Source organism: Oxyura jamaicensis, chromosome 3, assembly GCF_011077185.1.
Source record: "Oxyura jamaicensis isolate SHBP4307 breed ruddy duck chromosome 3, BPBGC_Ojam_1.0, whole genome shotgun sequence".
Classification (NCBI taxonomy): Eukaryota; Metazoa; Chordata; class Aves; order Anseriformes; family Anatidae; genus Oxyura; species Oxyura jamaicensis.
Window position 1 is genome coordinate 28,660,589 of NC_048895.1, and position 15,626 is coordinate 28,676,214.

At 50.9% G+C, this 15,626-nt stretch overlaps 1 long non-coding RNA gene across 1 annotated transcript; it reads left to right on the top strand.

The window, feature by feature from the left end:
• Nucleotides 1-12,083: 12,083 nt before the first annotated feature.
• LOC118164690 lies at nucleotides 12,084-13,154 on the top strand. The gene is made up of 2 exons (XR_004749611.1): nucleotides 12,084-12,171; nucleotides 12,402-13,154. It is a non-coding gene; the product is annotated as an uncharacterized LOC118164690 (long non-coding RNA).
• The last annotated feature ends 2,472 nt before the right edge of the window (nucleotides 13,155-15,626 follow it).

Sequence of the window (15,626 nt, forward strand, 5' to 3'; positions counted from 1 at the left end):
CCCTTTTTTTTTTTGGGGGGGGGGGTAGGTTTTCCTTCCAGGTTTTCCAAGGAGCCGCCGGGCAGGGCGGGCCCGCTCACGGCAGCTCCCCCCCCGGCGCCCGGTCCCGCCGCCCCCGGCCCGCTGCCCGCATCCCCGGCCCCGCACGGCCGCAGCCGCCCCGCGCTCTGCCCGCAGCGGGGCCGCGACGCCCCTTGGGCGGCCGGGGCGGGCCGCGGCGCTGCCGGGGCCGGGCCTGCGCTTAAAGGAGCCCCGGCCCCCCGGGAGGGGACAGGGGGGATGGAGAAGGGGTCTGTGCAGCGGTGGAGGCTGCCAGGAGAGGCAGCGAGGCACAACGGGGGCCGCTGGAGAGCGGGACGCGCTGCGGGGCCGCAAGGGGGAGGGAACGCTGCCCGGAGAGGCTGTGGGGTGTCCGTCCCTGGGGATCTTCAAAAGCCACACGGAAAGCTGCTGTAGGTGGCCCTGCTTGAGCAGCGGTTGGGCCAGGGGACCTCCAGAGGGCCCTTCCCACCTCATTCATCCTGCAGTTCTGTGACACAGCAGTGGGTCCTCACCTGCAGCCTGCCCACAGGTAGAGGTACCCGTCCTACCCCTGATTCAGTGGGGGACAGGTCCCCAAGGACCAGTTGTGCGTTCCATCTCAAGTCCCTCCAATCACCCAGACAACTTATAAAAGGCCTCTAGTACCAGGGAAACCATCACCACTGTCTCTTCTCGCAGTGTGGCCAGGGTGGCGTAGGCTCCCACTCCACCATAACTGCAGCAATCGCTTTTCCAGTGCTGCATGTCCCTGGCCATTTCCCCAGCACCTCCCTGGCAAAACAGCCAGGAAAGTTATCGAGGACTGACCGATATACTTCCAGCCACTTTGAACTCACAGGAAGCCACCGGCAGGTTTCTCAGAGGCACTAGCTAGCAGTACTAACAAAGGGCTTTTAGGCACTGCCAATTCCACACCAGATATAAGCTCCCTGTGTCTAGGTGAAAGGCTCCTTTCAGTTCGGAAGCCTTGAGAAGGGCTCTCTCAGCTCACGTACAAGTTCTGGAGCAGCCCAAGCTGGTTAACATATCAGTTGCCCGTTCTCAGCCAGCACGCCTGTAACAAGATAAGGAAAAGAGCATTTGTAAACTGCTGGCTGCAGAAAAGAAAAAAGAATATCTTCATTTTAGGGGAAAGGGACTCATCTCCAGTTAGCAAAGTATTCTTCTGGAAATACTGCAACAGGCAGAGTCTGAGCCAGAAACTAACCTCCCTGCCTTCCTGAATAGTGCCACCTTAGATGCCTGCAGTAGTAAACTAACTCATTTTTAAACTGTATTCGCTCTCTGAATTCTGCATTCACACCATGGACTTATTTTCACCTGTTTTCCCCCAGTTCGCACCAAACTGAAATCACCATCCAGTCTAAGACTCTAAGTCACCATATGCTGTTCTAGGTTCTTGTTTCCTTATTGCATGACCACAGGAGAACAGGTAACTGCATATACCAGCTCACTAGCCTAGCATCCTGCCTCTAACAGGAGAGAATAAAAGGCCAGATGGAAGCAGAAGTCCTCCATATAGATAAGTAACAACACATCTGTTGTGAGGTATGAGTTACTCCTGACCCCTAGCTGATAACTAAGGTACATCCAAAAGCCTGACAACTGAGCAGCTCTTACCATTTTCTTACCCTGATAAAAGTCACTTCCGATTTTTTTTACCCTTCATATAAAGCCAAATTCCCCAGGCCTTTATTTGTTCCTTATTCAGGCACCAGAGCCACTGGCTTCACTCATAATAGTCTGTAAGATACAACCCATAAACCACAGTCAGCTTAAACTACTGGGTACAGTCTCTTTCCCGTATTCGAGCTCTCGGGGTTCAAGCACTGGGACAGGCACGCTCCAGGGCCCGGTTGTTTGTGTCTGGACAGACAGGAGCTGAAGCAGCTCCCTGCAGCAGACCAGCAGAACCTGCCCCAAACCCACAAACACCTCGCAGCCTCCACCTGACCTCACGCCACCCCACCGAGGCGCAAAACAGCAGCAGTGACCGCAGCCCAGTGGGTTCACTGCTGGGCTGCTCAACCTGTTCCCAGGCCAGTGCAACTAATGACAAGCAGCACCACGGCCTGCCTCTCGCTCCACAACTCCACAGCCACAACACCACGATCACAAGCTCCCCGCTGATCCACAGCACCCAGCACCTGCTCTGAACACGGTACGGGGATGCACTGCTGCAGCCAGCAACAGGCAGTTACAGAGCCCCGCAGTAAAAGAAGCCCCTGCAGAGAGAAGAGCTGCAACCTATTGGCACAGCTCTTCCTCCTCCTGCGATCCCTGCCCCAAAAGCAAGGCTCAACACATGAGCTGGTGCAGCAGGTCACACTGCTGCACCATGGATCAGAAACACACATACGGGCTGCAGAATATTTCCAAGTGACTTCTACCCAAATACTTTCCAGGAGCAAGTATTCTCCTTTTTCCAATGGAGGAAACTAAGATTGGGGAAAATTACTTGACTTTCTGAAGGTCACAGTGGAAAGCCGTGGAAGATCCAAGAACACGAGCTGTACCTCCTGGCCCCTGGCTGCATGCTCCCAGACTACCACGGAGTGTAACGTAGCCTGTTACCAGATCACACTGCTGGAGCTATGCAAAATTCAGTGGTTTCACTTCCCAAGCACTTCATGTGATCAGTTTGCTTGGCTTTTGGTTCCTATGGGTTTCTCAGTCCTGGAGTTTTGATCCGAATACTAGGTTCAAACTAAACCCAAATCTCAAACCCAGTCAAAGAGGCCAAGTTTCTTCTGGTCACTTGATAAAAACATGAAAATTTCATTGCATAACATTTACAACAAGGACATGTGCCTGCTCCAGCATTGCTCAAAAACCTGTTTAAGTTCCTGGCAGCCAGGCCAGGAGCCAAAGGGAGGCAAGTGGGAAGCCTCCCCTGCAAGAACACATTGCGTTGTGGTGACGGAGAGGGCAAGAGGACTGTGGCAGGATCCTGCTTCAATTCCACAAAACCCACATGTCACTGCCTGCTGCTGGCATGGAGAAAACCCTCCTGGAGAACTGCATTAGCTCTTGAGGTGCTGCATCTTCCCCCACCTTCAGAGACATTCCTCTGTGAGAATCCTGACCAGCAGCAGGGGAGACCAGCAGGGTGGGTGAAGACAACGCAGTGAGGATCAGTTTAACGCAGAGATCCCTCCGAGCTGTTTCGCATCGTGCCCGGAGGACAACCCAACACCTGCAGCTTGTGCTCCCCGTTGCGTACCGCTCACACGGTGAGATGCAAGATCAGGAATGTGTGTGGGTGCAGGAGGCCTCACCAGACAGGCCCGGCCAAGCCTTCTCACGAGGAAAGGGGCGCTTAGATTTTACCTCTGGAAATCACCTGAGGATCTGTGCAGCCCACCTCGGCCTCCCTTCCCCTGTGCCGCAACAGGAGCGTGCCCCGTCTGGGAAGAGGCTCAAGTGCCATCTATTGGGCATCGCCCCTTATTACACCAAGAGAAGGAGATGGGTGAGCTGGAAAAAAACGTCCATCCATCCATCTCCTCTCATTGTGCACGATGTCCGAGAGGAACAGCAGAGCTGCAGCCAGTGCCAGGCACGGAAGGAGCATCCACTTGCCAAGGGTGATGGGGAAGGAGAGCGGCAAGGCAGAAGCAGGGTGAAAGCTGAGCCTGGAGACGCGGGCCCAGCGCTGGGCACGTCTTGAACAGTGCCACCAAGCAGGGCCATCCACCAGCTGCCTCAGCTGCAGTTCAGTGTGCATTGGTAGAAAGCAGGGAGCCCATAAAAGTAATGAGAATTGTTCCCAAAACAGCAGGACTGATGAAAAGGAGGCAGCTAAAGTGTTCAGCATGGCAAAGGGCACTGGGCTCTGTCCGTGAGCCAGCCACCAGTCACCCACAGTAGGTACCATGGGCCGTTTCTCCTCACACCGTGAGGATTGCCTGTAGGCTCCTCCAGAAGGAATCATCTCTGACTTGGCCTTTGAGCAATGTTCTGCCTCAGAGAAGCTGCTCTAAGCAGAGTCCCCACCTCACAAACCACAACCACCCTCTGACACAAGTTCTCTCTGAGCTCTACCACCGTGGTCTTCATAGCAGGAGCATGGGGCAAGCAGTTCATAAAGATCCCATAGCAGAGGTGTCCTCCATGACTGCCTAAGGCTACAGGTGCACACAGGTGGAAACAGGCCATTGTTACCTTAACATCTATAAACCAGATGGCAAATCTGACCTGAAACTGAGCCAGCTGTGGTCACACAGACACTTTGGACATTCAGGGAGTGTCAGGAAGGAGTGGTCACAGATGGCTGACACTGACAGGTGTCAGTTCCCTTTTGGATGCCTGGTGCATCTGAGTGATGAGCCATCTAGGACACATGCTTTTGTGGATGTTGGTTTGACTGACGTAAGTGGAAAAGAAGCAGAAGAGAAACCAAAGAGAAAGGTGTTCTGAAATTAATGACCCCTACTATTTGATAGAGAAACACTGGCCATGCCAGCATAGGTCGCATGAGTGCAGTAAGAAAGAGATTATCCTCTTAACAGCACTGCTGGGCAGCCCCTGTTATAATCCCCTTGGTGCCTGCTCTTGCCCTGAAAATGATTAGGGCCAATTGGAAAGTCAGCATGTGGCTAATGCACTGAGAACCAAGGAGAGACAGCACTGCCATCACAGTTTACACCATGCTTCTCTAGCTGGTGCTGCAAACATTTGTTTCTCTGCAAAGGGGGACCCTGAAGGGGCCCCATGAGAGCCATGGGGCTGTGGGGTGCAGGGGAGCACTTTCAGGGCAGCGGTTCAGCTTGGGCAGCTGGAAGCTCCAGGACAGCAGGGCAGCCTGGCTCCTCAAAAGGCAAGCAAAAAGGAATGACGCCTTCTGGCTAAAGGGTCTCTGACCTCCTCTCCTCCAAGTACACTCACTGCAACTGCCTGATGTCTATTTCTTTTCAAACACCTCAGTGGTAACAATCCTCAGCTAGGATCACACAGTGGTCCTGAGCCCCGCAGTCAGTCTAAAGATGAATGGACCATCCAGTCTGTACATCCCACCCCCCAGAGAGGGCCAACCTACTCATCAGCTGCCTCAGACTTGAAGTCTTTAGGTCAAAGACAAAAAACCTCAAACTACAGTACTTAGAAGGGCAAGCATCGGAGAGAAGAGGCCTAGGTTCTTGCAGAAGCAGGTAACCTCTTAAGCAAAAGTGCTAGGATATGAGCACTCACTCTCTGCAGAAGAGCAAAATATTATTATGGTTGCCAGTTTGATGGGGGAAATTCCTTTCTGGAACTTCCCGGCTGCCCAGACAGCCTCTGGGCTCATACCAAGTATATAAACAAGACACAGCTTTCAACATCAAAGAGGGCTCCCACTTCCTCTAGCTGGGCACCCCATCTAAGTCTGCTTTTATGAGCAGTTTCAGTACTTCCAGGGAAAGTGGAGGAAAAAAAAAAAAAAAAAAAAAAAGCATATTATATCACTGGGGAAATAAATTCCAGGAAGAATTTCCAGGAGGAGCAAGTCTGGTCCTGCTGCCTTGCAGTTCATCCCTAATGTGAGGAGGGTGTCTCGGTGAGAACAGCCTGGCTGCAGCCTGGGGGGCTCCTGGCTACAGTGCCTCATGCAAGCCTGGCCAGAGGTCTCAAATTTCCATCAGACAATCAGAAAACACCAGGCGGACACCCGTGATGTCTCACCGAACTGCCAGGACTGCCCAGCAGCCCATCTCCAGCTCATCAGTCAGGGAACGACAGTTCTGTGTCCACCGAAGCCATTGGGCAAGCCCATGCTGTGGAGATGCTCTTAGTGTGACAGGGAAGGCTGGGGAGAGACACGTGAGTACTGCCTGAGACCTCTGCAGCAGTAAAAATACAGCAGAACCCTCAGAGAAAGTCTCGGAAGTAAAGCATACAGTCCTTAAAATAGCTGTAGAAATGAAGAGTGCTCTCATGACTCAGGGTTTGTGGCCACAAACCAGCCAGAAGCCAACAGAAGGAGTCCGAGCACCCAGTCAAATGGCACTTGGAGAAAGAGAACAAGACAACCTGTCCTCGGAAGCCTCTGCCTCAAAAGCTTAGATCACTAAACCTGCCAAGGAAGACTTCTCTGACAAGAATAAATCACAAGCCTGTCATCTACCCTCTGCTTTCTGAACACTGCACACTGCATCTGTGCATTCCCCAGGCTATTCTAGAAGCCGGGGCCAAATGCTGAAACCTTTATCAGTTTCTTAGAACTAAGGACAGTTACTGGCAAGCTATCCTCCAGAAATCCCAGTTGGAACAGTTCTCCATGCAGCATGGCTGTATAAACAAGGATGAAAATGGCCTTGGGAGGGAGGAAATTAGTTTGGGATCAGAAACAGCAAGCTCTGCATGCAAGCACACTAGCACTAAAATTAGTAGGAAAAGGGGGCAGGAGAAGGGATGGGCAAAGACAAAGGGCCGAGAAGGGATAGGAGTGGAATATTTTCACAGAAATTTTACCACACACTCCTCCCTTTTGTCCCTTTGTTCCTACGGTAAAACCTCTCAGCTCTGAGGCACTGTCAGAGCAGAGGCAGAGGCTGGCTGGTCAGCGTTGACATGACAGACATGGCCTGCTGCTGTCCTACAAACCTCACCTTCGGAGGGCCCGGCTGGGAGAAACGCTGTGCAAAGCCGCGAACGCTTCATTTTGCCTGTGTTACACACCAGCCGTCCCCAGAGGGCACAAGAGACCACGACTTCGCCTCTAAACCCGCTCACCCTCACACCCAGGCCTGGCGGGGCAGGAGGGCGGCCTGGCGGGTGGGTTAGTGGCTTGGGGGTTTTCCCAGCTCTGCCTCTGCGTTCCCGTGGGCCGATGGCAGGAACTGGGATTACCACATAGCGGCAAGGAGCCGCTTCGGGCTGACGAGCACATACGCAAGCATCGAGCAGGAAGTTGCGCTTTATTAGCCAAAGGTCTGGGTGTCTCCCAGGCAGGCAGCCAGGGAAACGATCCCAGGCTCTGCATGCTCCCTCCTCAGCACTTATGGCCCGGGACAGTGTCTCCAAATCCCACCCAGGGCTGCCTTCCCCCTGCCCAGCTGTGTGCGAGGGGCACTGCACTTGTCACAGCCCGCCACCAGGGTCCTGGCCCTCAAGGGGTACAGAAGCACGGCCTACCCGGCCTGACTGCATTGGGGTGAGGCAATGCAGAAACAAATTATCTGTCTTAGCTTCCACACCACGGCCAGCATTGCTAGAGGTATTCAAGGGTAGTTTTCTGGAGTTTGTTTTTGAAAAACTTTTCCTACTCGGCTGCCCTGGGAGGCAGGTGATGGGCCCCAGACACATAGCATCAGATCCCCCAGATGAACCTATGCACACCTCATGCAGGAGCACATGCAGCAGGTGCATGGGATTCAGCCTCTGGGAGACCTGCATAGCTGTGTAACAAAGAACAAGAAAAATAGCAAATCATCACCACAGCATCAGTGAGCAGGCTGTGGTTGGGATGGGCAGATGGATTACTCAAGTCACGCTTTGCCTAGTGTAGTGGTAGTCCCCCAGACTGACCAGGCTCACACAGATAATGAGACACTCATTATGTCAGTGCTCCTCACTGAGCCCTGGCCTATGTACTCTGATGCTAATGCGGTGTCTGCATTGATAAAAATGAAGCTCAAGCTATGGTAAGAGCCAAGGTAATAGGTTAACAGCCAGAAAGAGGTACAAGAATAGAGCTAGGATTAGACCAGACAGATGGGTCAGGAGAAGCATGCAACTTGAAGCACTGTAATTGTCATCCTCACCAAAGAGGTTATGTTCCTCCACATAAACGTAGGTTTGCAGCTGTCAGACACCTTTCTGTGCCTCTCACACAGTGAAAATTCAATAGCACCATTCCCAAAAGACGTTACACCACCAGGACCGGTACAACTGAATACACTTGGAATGGTGTTCCTCTGCAAAATCTATCCAGTCCTTCTATGATTTCATATAGCAAAATTAGCGTAATCTTATAATCTTCAGGTTTAACCTGAAGGCAAAGAAAGTTCTTTTCTACACAGCCTGATGAAAATTAGCCAGCCTTTGAAAAAAATGCTGTTTCGTGTTTTTTATTTTTTCCCCCTCTTCTGTTTTGGGTATCTTTGTTCCTAAAAATATAACACAAAATGTTAATTAAGCAGAGTTCACTGTTGTTATATGCCACTGTCATGATGGCAGTGATAATACAACTGTGTAATTACAACCCATTTTACCTTCCACAGAGAGTATCTGCTATTTAGGAAAAAAAAAAAAAAAAATCTCTAAAAGATCATTATCACCAGGAGTCCACGCTTTTTAGCTAAGGTGATAGAAGAGTTAAAGAACCAAGGCCCATGTCCACAAAAAACACAATGCCCCATAAAATGGATCTTGGGAGAAATCAAGTATCTAAGTCCAGGCACGCAACCCTTAAACCCCTGCCTAATCCCTTGGGCTCCTAGACTACGTCTATACCAGTAAATTAAACGTGCCCAGGACTGTTCTCTGGCACCGAGGCCCCTGGCACAGGATGGCTTGCACCCATAACATTAAACTCTTTAATCCTTCGAGCAAGACAGTCTGATCCAAAGTGGTTATTGGGAACGGCCCCTGGCCCACGCTAACTCCCTGAGCCATGCCTGGGAATTGTTTGGAAGAGTGTGAACTGGTGCAGGCCAAACCCGTGGCAAGAATGAATTTACAGGAATCAGCTAATAATTTCATAGGCATTGGAGACCCCAGAATACTTGCTGGCATTGATGCATCCAGAATCTGTATCACATGCACATACAGTATCTATGCATACACTTATATACTATCTGTATATACTTCTGTAGAATTTTGTGCATTTATATAAAGAAAAAAAAAAAGTATCAAGTTTGGCCTGTGTAGGAAGGATTTCTTGGCAGGAGTGTGGTGGATAGGCGTTCACGTGGCTGGCTGACTACCGATCAGCAGTCCTGACTTCCAAGCGTCTTCATTCCTCCCTTCCACATTAACCTCAAGTTTCTGCCTTTCTGGACAATTTTATTCTGAATAACTGAAAACCTGGGGGTACATTTTCACACTCATTTTCACAACTGGATTGTGCATTCCTCCATACATTTTCACAACTGGAGTGTGCATTCCTCCATGCTCGGAGGTGTTTGGAGAGTGACTTTTTCTGAGATTTGCTGTGTGAATTTCCAGCATGGTCTTACATCTATGCTGCACATGAGTGTGAAGCCCAGGGCTCTCCTCGTGCCCCACCTTGCCTGTAAGGACACCCCTTGCATAAGGCACACAAGCTGGCCTTGCCCAGCCAGCAAGCCATGCCAGGAGATACAACAGCTGCTGATGGTGCACGTCAGTGCTAGGAGGCCCACAAACAGGAGCGTGAGCCTCATCTCCACGCTACCCATAGTCCAAGTGTGAGCAAGAGTATCTCCATCACTGCGGGCCCGAGCCAAGAGCGACCCACTCGGTGACTGATGCCGCTGAGTCAAAAGGAAATGACCCACGCGGTGGCAGCGCTGCAGGACACGCTCATAGGCGTGCACAGGCGGGGCACTCCGTGACCCAAAGCAGCTGCGGATGCGCCCCGCAGCCGGGGCTCTGTAACCCCACACCCCAACAGGGCAGCGGGGGCTCCCTGCAGAGCCGGGCACCGCCGACCCGTCAGGGAGACCTCGCTCACCCCCCGGTGCAGGGGGAGCCCTCCGGGAGCCAGAAGCTCGCCTCACCCCCCAAAAAGCGCCCCGGGCTCTCCCGGGCCGGCAGGGGGCAGCAGCGGCACGCACCAGCGGCCGGCCGTGCCCGCGCAACGGCTGTAACGGCCGCCGGGGCGAGGCCGCCCGCCCTGAGGCGGCTCGGCGGGGCGAGGAGCCGGGCTGCGCCTCACAGCGCCCCGCCGAGGGGACACCACACACACGGGGCGTTGTCACCTCCAGGCAGGGCCACCTGAAGGAGCCCGGTGCCCGGTTTTGGAGCCTGCAGCTCCCCCAGAAAGCGTCCCAGGGGTGGGGAAGGTGTACCCCCGGGGCTCCTGTCACCCCAGCGGCACTGCGCCAAAGGGGAGCGCAGGCTGAGCCACCACATCGCCGAGCACACGGGGCTGGCGTGCAGGTACACCCTGCTCCGGGCTCCCTTCGCTGCAACCCTTTTCTTGTAAGAAGTTGGGACATCGGGGCCACTCACAAGACTGCGCGTGCATGTCCCTGCCAAGAATTTCCAATTGTCAGGGCTCGCTGAGTTCCTTCCCCTTCCTCCACCCACCAAATCCTGCTGGGTTACTGGAAATGCCGCAGCCGTAATACGGCAGTGTCTTCAGGCCACCGATGGCAGAACGGGATTTTTCCAGGAAAAAAAGTTAGGCCTATTGCTCAGTAGAGTCAGTCCTGACTTCTGTTTTGCCATTTGCAGCTTCTGTTTCCCATACTGAAAAGGGGTGATCACATATTTTTGACAGCATAAGCTACTAGAGAGGAAAAAAAGCTAGCTGAATCTCTGTTTTCCAAACTCCGGGACACAGCCTGGTCTGTATTAACTCTGTCACCACTGTGGTGACCAGCAAGCAGGTGGGGAGGTTACCTGCACAGTGCCACCACCTCCTCCCAACCGTAGGAAACTTGAGGAGGGAACAACCAGGGAACAACGTTGTCTAAGGCTCAGAACAAGGCCACAAGGACAAAAAAATTTGGGTTACAGGATGAACTTTCACTTCCCAAATCCTTGGTCACACTTCTTAACCTCTGAACCTCGTTATTTTCAATAGAGCAGCAAGCATCTTAGCACCTGCACAGGGGCTGGAACACTGTGATGAAGGTCACTATGCAGGCACACATTTTAATTACACATGCGTAAAATGACAATTGGATCTTTTTATGGTCATGACCTCAAGTAAAATCAGGATGCCGATTAACTAGAGGTGGAGAACACACCATTAACTAAGGTGATGGAAGGGGTAAATTAGGACTGTGAGGTTCACGTTCTCTTTCTTAAGGCTGGTTTATGCTGTAGTTTTGCAAAAAGCTAATTAGCTTTCAAGTACCTTGGCTCCCCAAGCTGCAAAATGGAGAGAATTGCCTTTTACACAGCAGCAAATGTGAAATTTATTTAAATAAATAGTACTGGCAAGGTTCATGGAAATTGTCAGATAAAATTTGTCACCTAAGAACAGAGTGCAAAGTAAATACAGCCGATAGCTTTATCGTGAGGGGAAATAGCAAATATCTTTGTCTTCACAACGCTAAGAAATATGAAGAATGAACAGATCCTTTTTACATTATTCCTCGCATTTACTTGCTGAAACGCTCCTTATTAGATGTTTAATTTGCTACTGAATAGGGCTCAAAAGAGCTAATGTGCTATTTTCCTAGCACATCAAACACAACCCCACAGAGAGTGAAACGCAAACAGAGAAACAACCAGAAGCTTTCTTGTACCATCAAAGATGTAGGAAAAGAAGCAAGGAAAGGTGGCAAACCACAAAGTTTGCCCAAGAGAGAGGCCAAAAGAAGGGGGAGAAGCATCAAAAGCAGCCACAGGCATATGGGAGGAAAGTTCTAGTGAGTGGGAGGAAAACAGCGCGTAATACAAAAATAAAGCCCCTGGCCCATTCAGATTAAAGGGCAGGGGCCAGCCAAACCAGCAGCTATCTTGGAGCCTTCCCTAGGGAGCAAGGCACTGGGCATATAATAAAACAGCTTCAGGCACTTCTGTTCACACCCACTCTCTTTACTACTTGTTCTTCAGGCAACTGGAGTCTTCCCCCCGGGATAGCTTTCCCCAGCAGCCTTAGCTGCATCCTTAATGCCAGTGCTGCTTCATTCTGCCCACAGAAGCAACAAAGGATTGCACCCACTTTGCTACAAGATATCCCCACAGCCACAGCCCCACTAAATGTGTTCTTTTCAATTCTGGTGTCTTCTGCTGGGACCTCTTCTTCTAAGAACCTCCAGCTAAACCACCTGCTGTTTTTTAATGAGATGTACAGGGCAGAAAGGCCACAGCCTGGTCCCCACCACAGACTTAGCTCCCCACGTTGATGGCAGTATGCTTTCGGTATAAAATAATAAGAAGAGCCCGAGCATCAGAGCTGTTGTTTCTCCTGGCTCAAAGATTCACTAGAGAAAGCTAGTCCCTTGCTTTCCTAGATCTGAGACGCTTGGCTCGGTTCCAGAGAGATTAAAGGTGCTGAGCTGGGAGGGAGGGGAGGATCAGATCCTGTCATTAATAAAGGACGGGTTGCAAGTCTGCGGAAGGAGTCTATTCCATTATTAAGATATCTCCCTTCCCTCTGGGAAGCATTGACCTGGAGGAAGGGTCTGAGTTCAGTGTAATTCTGTAGGCAGGTCATTAAGCAGGAGACTGGTGGAGGAAGCAATTTCTGCAATCTCTTCTTCCTGCTCCTGTCTCCACAGACTTCTTGCACCGTGAAACAGAAGGGTTACCTGTGCACAACCCTCACTGACTGCCAAATGTTGGGAAAGCTGTGACTTCAGAAACGGTATGAAAAGGCCACTGAACTGCTAAAATCCCACAGTATCCAAGCCACTGCAGCCAGCGTGCTCCCTGCACCTCCTTCCACTGCCACAACAAGAAGTGAGCAGCCCAGAAGTCGATGCCTGCAACTCAGAGCAATTGAAATTGCACAGGGTCTACTTCCAAGCCTGCCATTGTGCAAGTCTGGGAAAGGCACCAATTCTCCCCGTGTCCCTGACCCGCCCCCCAAGTGAAACAAAACACCCATCAAGCAGCAGGCTGGCTTGTCTGAATGAATTAATAGCTATCAAACGATTTCAGTTCCACACAGGTCTGTCAAAGCCATTATCAGGAGTTTGACACTGGCTATCACCCACTCCTTCAGAAAGAAAGGAGAAAAAGAGGCAACATCAGGCAACTGCAGAACGACCTAGCCTCAGAGAACGACTTGACATCGTGCAGATATTTAACAGTAACATTTATCCAGCAGGACTGACATTCACTAGACTGGAACCAGGCAATCTGGTGTTTCGTAGTCTCCCTCTTAGCTCCTAAGGCTTAGAGCCTTGAAAGTTTTAAGCATCTAAAAAATGTCAGCTGCCTGAAACCTACCTACCTTTGAAGAGCAGGGCCTCAGGATAAGCCTGCTAACCAGCAGAGCCTAACTTTATGCCACGGGGAATGCCAGCCCTGATGTCTCACCTGATACCTGTGGGGAAGCAGCCGAGGATTCAGAACCCACCTGGTTAATGAAAGCAGCATAGTATCTTGCTTCTTAATAGGGAGGTATAATCAATGTTAATCTTTTGGGTGTGCTACTAAATACCCAAAGGGGATGTTTGTTTTGCAATTTCCCTCTTCCCTAATGGCAGCTTTTCCCTGGCCTGCACAATCAGTCAGCCTGCAGTTCACAGCTATAAATATTTTTGATTGCTTGATAGCTGTAGTGTTTCAGTGTCTTCCACCTCATCTATTATCCAGGGCTCCTTGTGACAGAGTTCCTGAGCTGACCTTCTCCCACTAAGGTGCACGGGCTGTTAGCATTGTGCAGGCTTCTCCTCAAGCTCTGGATGCCAAGCTGATCCATACCAGGCACCTGAGGGAGCAGTATCAAAGGAGAGCGAGCTCCTGCCTTGGGCAACTCGGAGAAGATGCAAGCTGTTTGCCTGAACCACCAGAGACAGCAGAGATGTCCATCTCTGAGGAAGATGGATGAGACAAGGAGACAGGGTAGACTGAAGAGAGGCACAGAGAAGGAAAAGGACAGAAGGGAGGGCTGAAGCATGGGGTGGGAGAAAGGTGAAGCAGCGCAAGCAGTGGGGGCGAGGCATGGTATCTAGGGAGAAATGGGGTTTGAAATAAAGGAGCAGGGTGCCGGACAGTGGGCATGGCTTAAGGTCAGGGACAAAGGCTACCCAAGGTTAGGAGGCCGCGTACATGGAAGAGCGGAGATTAAATGGAATAAGATGAGCACAATTGTGGCTATGGATGGAAAAATCTAGTTGTAGATACACTGAAGTTCTAGCTATGGAGTCAGTTTTGGAGTTGCTATAAAATGGACCTAGCAAGGGGCAAAAAAAAAAAAAACCAAAAAATAAAAAAATCTAACTACCTTTTTATATTGAGGCTCCAGAAATGTCTAACATGATGTCTGTGATTGCAGCTGATTAAACCTCATCACCCAGAGATTTTTCTCAGGCATAAAGCTTGGGAGGCTTGGGGATAGTTGGTGAGCAAACAGCAGAAGGAGCTAGCATTAGGACTTATGGGGAGAGAGGAGCAGGAAGGGTCTGTGGAGAATATGAGCGGATTGAAGGAAAAGGACTTTTGTGCTAGCATTGTTCCTAGTTTCTTGGGCGACCATGTGCAAGCGCCCTAGATGAAGCTGGCTTTGCTGCAGGCTTTACAGCTAATGTCATTTTAATTTCTGACATGTCACTAATGGGGAAATATTTAACATGTATTTATTCAACATCACTAAAAATACTCTGGCAGTCGTGGGGGAAGGATGGTAGGGCTGATCAATGGGGGAGGTGGGGAGAGGGCCTACTCTTCTGTAGGGACTCAGATGTGGTGCTTACAAACCGGGTTTGGAAAGCATCTCTCCCAGAAACCTCTGCCGTGAAAACCTGCTGTCAAGAGTCACACTGGATCACGGAGGGAAGTATCTCTGTACCTGGCAGATTCTCATTAGAAACAAATACTGTTTCCTTGGTAATGAAGGAAAGGTTTAATCCAATTTCCTTCCCGGTGCATATGTTCAGGGGTAAGTCCCTTCGCCACCGTTATACTCACTGTGTTAGCAGTGAGTAGTAATCCCGCAAGTATCGAACTGTTTCACAAAGTCTGCAGAAAGTATGGGGCAAGAGGTCAGCTGGGAGATAGCTGGGGACATCACGCTCCTCCCCATTCTCCTGCATGGTGCAAAGCCAGGTTGCTGGCTCCTGTCTCGTGCTCCTCCCTCGTCTCTGCATGGGGATCCTTGGATCTACAAGGAGAGGTGGCTGCATCTTGCCCCAAAGCTGTGCAGAGTGCTGGGCAGGGATGTGGCACCCTGCCCTCCTGCCCCTGCCTTCCCTGCAGTGCTGGGAAGAGAATTTCATCCTTCCTGGACCAGCTGTGACCGTGAGGTTCTGACTCCTCCAGCCACTGGACGTTTGGTCAGTAAATCACAAAGACCTCAACAGCAATAAGAAGCTGGTTTGCCCGCAGTATGCAGCTCTGTCCCTGTGCTTGCTCATTAGAGATGGGCTCACATAAAATGCTAAGATTCGAGCCTTCATGAGCACCACCAGAGTTCGGATCCAGATGAGACAGTGCTTGGATGCTTTGGTGATTGGCACCTTAGAAATTACATAGATAGACAGAGCACAGTGGAAATTGATGGGACTTTGCAGTTTTGGCTCTTCTCTGCTAGTTATAATTATTTAAGATGATGTTTCACATCGCATTCAAACTCCTGTGCAGATAGCAGCGGCAGAGAACAAGAGATCTCCTCCACCTAGGAGAGGATTATGTGGAAATGACAATGTTCAAACCCACTGGGCTCTGCCATGCTGCATTATTTAAGCCCAGTAACCAAATTTAGTAACCAGCCCCTGAGGCACTGAGAGAAAAACACAGCTTCCAGAGCTCCCTTCCCTCGCAGTCCTCTCAGCTTCCTC